Source organism: Ornithodoros turicata, chromosome 2 (genome assembly GCF_037126465.1).
Source record: "Ornithodoros turicata isolate Travis chromosome 2, ASM3712646v1, whole genome shotgun sequence".
Taxonomy (NCBI): domain Eukaryota; kingdom Metazoa; phylum Arthropoda; class Arachnida; order Ixodida; family Argasidae; genus Ornithodoros; species Ornithodoros turicata.
The window spans coordinates 28061677-28069684 of NC_088202.1; the positions used below are offsets into that span (position 1 = coordinate 28061677).

At 42.9% G+C, this 8008-nt stretch overlaps 1 long non-coding RNA gene across 1 annotated transcript; it reads right to left on the reverse strand.

Moving 5' to 3' along the window:
* Positions 1–307: 307 nt before the first annotated feature.
* On the reverse strand, positions 308–1132 carry LOC135383273 (uncharacterized). The gene is made up of 3 exons (XR_010419786.1): positions 1079–1132; positions 832–918; positions 308–480 (listed from the first exon to the last, which is right to left on the reverse strand). It is a non-coding gene; the product is annotated as an uncharacterized LOC135383273 (long non-coding RNA).
* Between the last annotated feature and the right edge of the window lie 6876 nt (positions 1133–8008).

The following is an 8008-nucleotide window of genomic DNA, read 5'->3' on the forward strand; positions in this document are numbered from 1 at the left end:
CACTCAGTGTCACGAGAAACCATGCAAAAGAGATGTCCCCTCCTGGATCTTCTTCCAGAAAGTGGTCCAAGGCCAAGGGTGTCTTGGATGCCTTTCCACACGACTTTTCCAGGAAGGATGGTATGCCCAGAAGTGACCATCTCTGCTGGAACAGATTGGAACCAAACAAATTATGCAGGGTCAAGAACATGTTAAACATGTTCAACAATCATGACATCGTTCAAGTAACACCACATTGACAAGTCATACGCATATGAAGCACATGATGTGTCATATACGCATGTTCTTAGATCTTTTCACCTAGAATACAAAATTTACAGCAGAGCGGTTTAGCATTCAGTATCTTGGAGCACTGAAGTATGCAAAGAAGTAAATCTAACACATCAGCGAGATAATTTACCTCCAGGTTACATCAGTGGGCATATGCGCACGGAGCTTGCTCAGCTTCTTTTAGCCGGCAGCAGCTTCAAGTAACGGTGACTGGAAATAGTACACAGGATCATTTCCCTTTTCGCGTGCAATAAGGCGAAAGTACGTGTCTTCTGGGAGTACCCCAGGCAAAAATTTTTTCACTGGTACCAGTTGAACTGTGTTATCGAACAGGGACCAGTGCAACCGATTCCAGCTCAACTGGTCCCAGCTGAGACTGGGACCAGAAATCAGTTGGGCCAACTGGTACCAGTTGTGACTAGGACCAGCCAGAAACCAGTTGGTCCAACTGGTTTCTGGCCAGTCCCAATCTGAACTGGTTTCTAACCCGTCGCAGTCTCGACTGGAGCTCGTTGCAAACCTAATTGTTGAACTGGGACCAGTTGAAGTGGTTTGACTTACAGTGGCCTGCTCGGACAGAGGCTAGCTGGTAGGCAACCAGTGCCACTTCGCAGGATCGCTGTTCCCAGCAACGACAGATCCAAAGAACTGCAATGCAAAATTACATTTTATTTGTAATCAAACATTGCACATATTCTAATGTACATGTAGCATAACTATAATGTAATTAAACAAAAGCAGTAGAGGAACTACAGAGTTACATGGAATAGATAATATTTCATGGCTGATGGGTCCATTGCTCGACTACCTTGTGGTCATCTTGAATCATTCAACAAAGTATGTGAGATGTTCTTAATAGCACACGATGGATCGTCATTTTCCTTTGAGCCCAAGCAGCTTAAGGTTTCTGGAAAGTTGAAAAGGCACAAGTAAATATGCATTCAATTGCAACATGTAATTAGAGTGTGCAGTTAATTTGAGCAGTCGTGGCCCCAAAGAGCACGCAAATCTCTCAACATTTCTGAAATACAAAGACAAAAACATGAGAATGAAACAAGTTGCTGGTAACGTTAACTAGCTACTCGTACATGTTACTCGTAAAACGGCATGCATTTACAGGTGCCACGAACCTGACGCGGAACAAAGAGATGAGGTTCTAGTAGAATACTTCTAAATGGTTCACAAGGGAAAAGCACTTAAGCATAGTACTCACGATAAAGCGGTATCCACAGTTGTAGTCCAGCTGTAATCCTGTAACACCCGCCCGCCCGGCCGCTGGCGCTCATTGTACTGTCGCATGTCGTAACTTACAGACAAATCCTTTCGATTATAAAACCAACGCCTATGTCACACATCACGCTAACAACGTGCAAAAAAGCGTTGTACAGGCAAGCCGCTAAGCAAGCGACCGTTGCACAGTGAACGCATCATTCATCACGGGAGCAGGAACGCACAAAATACAAATATAAGAATTCCAAAATCACATTCGTTAACGCTAATGAAGTTTTCCAAAAATTGAAATATTATTTTTTTCTACTAATAAAATTACTTTAACTTCGCATTAACTTTAACATGTCATGGCCATGGAGGTAAGAAACTAAGGAGAGGGCTAAAAGATCGGAAGGCCGTGGGACCCCTCTAGCGGTCGCTCCTGGCAATACCACGCCCATCTAGTTGCCCGGTCACGTGATCCCCACATGTTTCGGCGTTATGGCGGTCTGCGCGGAGACTTTGAAGTTTAGCAAACTTCATCTTCAGCAAACGCCTTACCTTCAAGGAGTCCATTCGCACAATACTTTGAAGGTTATGGGTTGTTTCAACATTTGCCGCGTGATAAATCGCAGCAAAATAGCAAAACAGAAGAGAAGCCAGGCAATGTCACGATGACTTACGTATTTCTTCTAGCGATTTAGTGATCCATTGCTTCCACACTGAGATGATCTATCTTGTGTTTCAACGGGTGTGATAACTTCGAACTCCAAATATGTTATGAAAGCGGAAACAAGTTATTCGGCCGCAGCTCGTCTCTGTATTCAGGTAAGATACGCCGCGGACATGGAGGACGCCATGTTTTATGACGTCTTGCCGTGACGTTTATGGGTCACGTGTGTGGGCAACTAACCACAATGCCATGCGCGGGTCACAGCACGCTCGCTTGCATTGGGACAGGCGCTTAGGGCATCTCCTTAGTTTCTTACCTCCATGGTCATGGCACTGAAACCGAAACTTCCCCCAAACATGTAAACTGGTCCAGTTCGAACTGGCACCACCTCACTTCCAGTTGCTCACCAGACCAACTTCAACTGGTACCATCTAATGAAATACAATGCATACCAACACTGTGCCACCATATGCATGTATACATGTACAGATATCGGCCATTTATTAAAATTCACTGTTCCCAGCAAGCGTAGCACAATGTCAGATACTGGAATCCAATGTGAAAGTGTGGCAGACTACCGTAATATCTACAGTCATTTGACCGTAATCAGGATTACGGGCACACTACTGTCTTATTTACGTGATAACAGTCATAATAACGGCATATTTCATTGATGCCGTATTAATTACACTACTTCGACCGTATTTCCAATTACAGTAGCATACCTGTTCTTTTTACGGCAAAAAATAGATTTTGACCGTAAAATTTACGGCAATTTTTTACAGTGTGGTATGTAGATGTCATTGGAGCAAAAATAGTAAAGAAGGGAATCAGTCGATTATCCCCTCATTGCATACACAGGTACTGCACTACTTATACAATAGTGGTGCAATAATTATTCTACTTGGTGCGTCACATTCTGCGATACAATTTTGAATTGTCTTCACTTGATAACATTCGGCAGAGCCCTTTTTCCCGAGCAATAATGACTGCTTTTGCAGACGACACCATGGTGCTTTTGATGAGAACAACAATAAATAATAATTGAACATGCCACTTCGAGAGATATGTGCACCTGAAAGTAGTAAATAGCATAGAGAGTAACATGAAAAATTCTATGAGCAAACCACAGTACTGCTACAAGCTGGCACAGCCACTCTTTGACAATGATGTATGCTACACAGGTTATAACAGCAAACAAACTCATTATTCGGCGCCAACAACTTACACACGAAAACAATTACTTGTACACTCCCATAAAACATGAAAAAATGAAGGGTACAGTGCTAAAAATGAAGTAAGTGACCACTAAATGTCAGAGTGTTAGAAACTAGTAGAGTAACTAGCCAGAAGAAGGCACTTGGTATGTACAGTCGTGCCGCGTTAGTATGAACACAGTTCTTATGGACGATTCAAATTACGGATGATTTTTGTGAGCAGACAATGCACCCAATCCTCTCCCAGTTTATTTTTTATGCGTTTTCTCCTCTACGGCTTTGCTGGGCAACGCCGGATGAGTGTGGCGGTGGTCAAATTATATTTTTTTTCTCTGCAAAGACAAAAAGTGTTTCGATGAAACTTCGTAAAATAAATATTCAATGGGTATACTATGAAGCAATTGTCTCATACTTTTAACAGAACCACCTCAGTGTGCAACTGATGAAAAAAATTGGTGGCAAAAAGCAATATTTCCAAACTTCATAATCTTTTTTGCATAATCTTCCAAGTGTGTGAGCCTCAAAATATATCTAACACGTTGTATGCTTCCTAGACAACAGCACTGAACAGTTTAAGTGGTCCTAAAAAATTGCAGAGTTCTGTAAAAAATTCCAAAAGTTCTAAATTTTTTAGTTTTCTCCGGGTGTGAACTATGGATAGAAAGTGTCGGTTGACTTTTCAACACTTTTGGCACGAAATTATGCTTTGCCATCACTCGATCAGAGGGGATTTGGTTGGAACTTGCAAAAAGAAAAAGCTATTATGTTGAATTTCATCTCGCCAGGTAGGTCGCATGTCCCTTCGCAAATCTTCAAGAGACGGCCACGGACCGAATTTTTCGTTTGTCTGTAAAAAGGGAAGCTGGGGAGCATTGGCTGTATGGCAACAATGAACCACAATTTCTTTGAAAAAAATCAGGGATGGTTTAGCAGACGTCTGAGACATTTGGCATGGAATGACCCAGACGTAAAGGTAGAATGCAAGGAAGCTGCTGCAGTCTCGGAGGAGGCGGTATTAAATAATGAGGCGGTGTGGGCTGCTTGGTCCAACATATTTGGTAAAACTTTAAAAACCCCAGTGCCGGGGAACGCAGAAAAGATGACACGAAGACTGCATGTTCCCCGGCACTGGGGTTTTTAAAGTTTTTACCAAACTGGCAATATTACCCTGAATTTGGGATGTGTGGAGACGGAGATCTGGTGATGCAGACGGGGACAAGACAGGACGGGACTCCCATCTGCATCCGGTGTCCTCTGTCTCCGTTCATCCCAGACTCAAGGTAATATTGCCTCCTTTAAGACTTTTGTACCTCCGTCACCTAGAGTGCCAGCTAGTGATGACCATACTATAGTCATGTTCAACATAAGAAGGAAGAGAAATATAGCCTGTCTGCTCTCAAAATATTACTGCACCACGAATAGGATGGCGGGGCACAGAGACATCACTCTCCCTCCTCCGCGAGATAATGTAATCCATCACACTCTAGTATTGGTTTTCGTATTGGCTGTTGAGACTGGCCGCATGACACTACGCGAGCCCTCCCCCATGGTGGCGCTGCAGTATTTCACCAGGTGTGCTATTGTGTCTTTATTGTACAGTATATTGTCCTGGTGTGCTATTGTGTCTTATGTAGATGATGGACTAGGTTTTTTTTTCCTTCTTAGGTTGAACATGACTATTGTAAATGTGTAATGCCAATATCTTCTCAGCTTCTGTATGAAGAGCTAGTTTATTTTTCTGTTGTTTCATAGTTATGTTACTTATTTGTACGCGCCTCAAGCGTTCATGACTGACAATTCAGCAGCTGAAAAGGCAGCTCTTCACAGCGTCTGGCCAAAAGCAACACAGTTACTTTGCCACTTCCATGTGGCTCAGGCAGAGTGTCGCTGGCTGACGTCTGCGAAGAATGTCAGCCCAGGACAGCGGAGGCAGCTGGTGTCAACGTTTCAAAAGGTTTGTTGATAAAGTGTGGCTACAACCATCTTTGTACATAGCAATGAGCTCTGGCTCATTTCTATGAACCTCACCCATTATAGAAGCGAAGCCGGTCAAAGTTGTGCAAAAATATCCTAGAGCACACAAAAATCACATTTATGACAGGGCTAATAGCACACCAGGGCCACTAAGACAGGAGAAATTGTTTTCCAATTCCAATGCTGACATTTGCTATGCTACACAAAACGGCAGCCAGGCACTCCTCATTAGGAGTCAGACATTTGTATTTTGTCTGGATTATTCATGTAAAGTGGTGCCTCGTTAATATGGACCCCGTTAATATGAACAAGTCGAATTGTGGATGGTTTTGTGAGAACCATGCATTTTTGTCTCGTTAATATGGGAACTCGCTTTCTAGACAATGGACGGTCCAGCCCATATGTAGTCCACGTATTTTCGTCCCGTTATTATGTACAGTATTGTTATGGATGGCAAGCCTCTCCCGACATTCTACGGGCCAACTTTTGAAAGTAGGACATTCCACTGCACAAAGGGAGCCATGCCATCTGATACACAGCCGTCCACAAGAACTATATAAGAGGAAAATGAGTTATTTGTGGACAAGTTTTGGGAAATCATGTCTGACGTCATGACTGTTCTGAACACATCCATGCCCCTTGTGCAACTAGTTGTGTCTTTAGTTAAACATAGTGCAGTTGTGCGGCAGCTTACTTCTTGCCCTCTGATATTTTGACGTACTTGATAGAGTTGTAAAACCTGCAACAAAATAAACAAGAGAAGTATAAACAGTTTCGTCCTTCCCTTTTGAATTTAACAAGGTAGTTATATTCTACCCTTTGTTCACTTTTGTATTCTGTGTTGGTGAAAAGATTACAGGAAAAATAATGCTGCAGATCAAACAATGACCTGTCATCTTGATGAAGATCAGAACATTTCTTCAGGCATGCTAAGTGAGACAAAAGAAATGTACAATGAAGGTTGTACAAAAACAGCAAATCTCCGTCGACTAAAACTCTATATATGTGGATGTTACCACATCGTGTAGTTTCCATCCAAAAGTAGGACTAGGCAAGGTCGTTTGGTAGGTTGTTGGCATGTTGATGTGCTATACTGTTACAGCACATCAATATAGATGAGGGGCAAACACAGTAGACAGCGTGATGGCTGCAAACTCAAGTGAAGATTTATTCAACAGAACAAGAAACCGAAAGCATGAGTAGAGAAAGGCAGTGCCCATGCAGTGTATGGTGAACCATATTAATCTCTGAGAAGGTAGGATCGGAAGAGCAATAGAGAAATGACAGTTGCATCCGAGATAGGGGAACTCTGCAAAGTTAGGGCCAATATGATGTGGTGGATGTGGTAACCTAGCATGGCTCACTGCAGCTCTGACACACATTGAACAATTCCAGTAGTGGGGCTTCAAAGACAATGAACGTTTGATGTTTCACTGGGTATTCAAGTATAGAGGATGCATCTCTAGAAAATTAATTAGCGTTCCTTAGTCATAAAGTCATAACTACATCTCAACAGGAAGTATTCTTGTACCCTTCAAACAAGCTAGTAGTTCTCATCGGTTTCTTCTCCTCTTGTTGACGTCATACTAATGTTCCGCACCTGTCCAAAGACTAAAAAAAATGTCACAAAGTCTGCAACACGTAACAAATCTAGTGCGCATACCTGCTTTCAGCTATTTCTGCCATGTCAACTTGAGTGCTTGGAAAACGCACACATGAAGGATTCTTGCGCCTCTTCAACACTGGAAGGCCCCTAAAATTAAATTTGTTGATGTTAACAATGTTGAGTACGGGACAAGTAGGATAACATAAGTTAAATGGAATACGTCGTCGCTATATTATAATTTATACATGTGTGACGCCTGTACATACCTAAGACGTTGTGTTGAACTCGTCACCTCGGTGAAGCAAAATCACTGGGTACTGAGCATCAGTGTGCTTCGGACGTCTTCGCAATTCGCCTTCTACGGCATCTTCGTAGTCATCGGCAGCAAAATGAGCTCAGCACACACCACACGACTGCTACATCTAATAACCGAGTGTTTCGAACCACATTCGTTTTCGCGCACTCTCCTGTTGAATCTTGTGGTAGAAAACGCCTGCCGCCGATGGTGAACGAACATGATTTTTGTATCGCAGGAACACCAAAACTACACCAGGCATATGTAGGTCTCTCGAATAATTGACACAACAACCACGAACATGTCATTCACTTCTCTTCGCGCGACCAACACGACCACCCACGACGTAAACAATAAACGCGATAACACCGACGGCCTTGCAGATGGCGCGGCGGATCGTAGCTCGTAGCGGCGAAGTAGCTGAATGCTTTATTAACGTAAAAGCTATGCAAGTGAGCGTCATTTTTAAAATGGCGTTTAGCTGTAAGATAATGTGCGTCAGCTTTGTTCTCTACAAAATTAACTCTCACGTGGTAAGGGTTGACCAATCCCTGGGAGCCCTGGATCTGAAACCCCAGTTGCTCTTTTTCGCCGTTCGCTGGCAGCACCGTCCATGTTCCGGCAATCTTCAAAATATTTATACGTAAAAAATATGCCGAATTGAGAAGTAATGCTTTCTGTGTCTTATCAAACAACGATGTTGTGCACGACAGTGGGCAAAAATATGGGTGTTATTTTTCACTTTTCGGTCCCTCTAAGTCTTG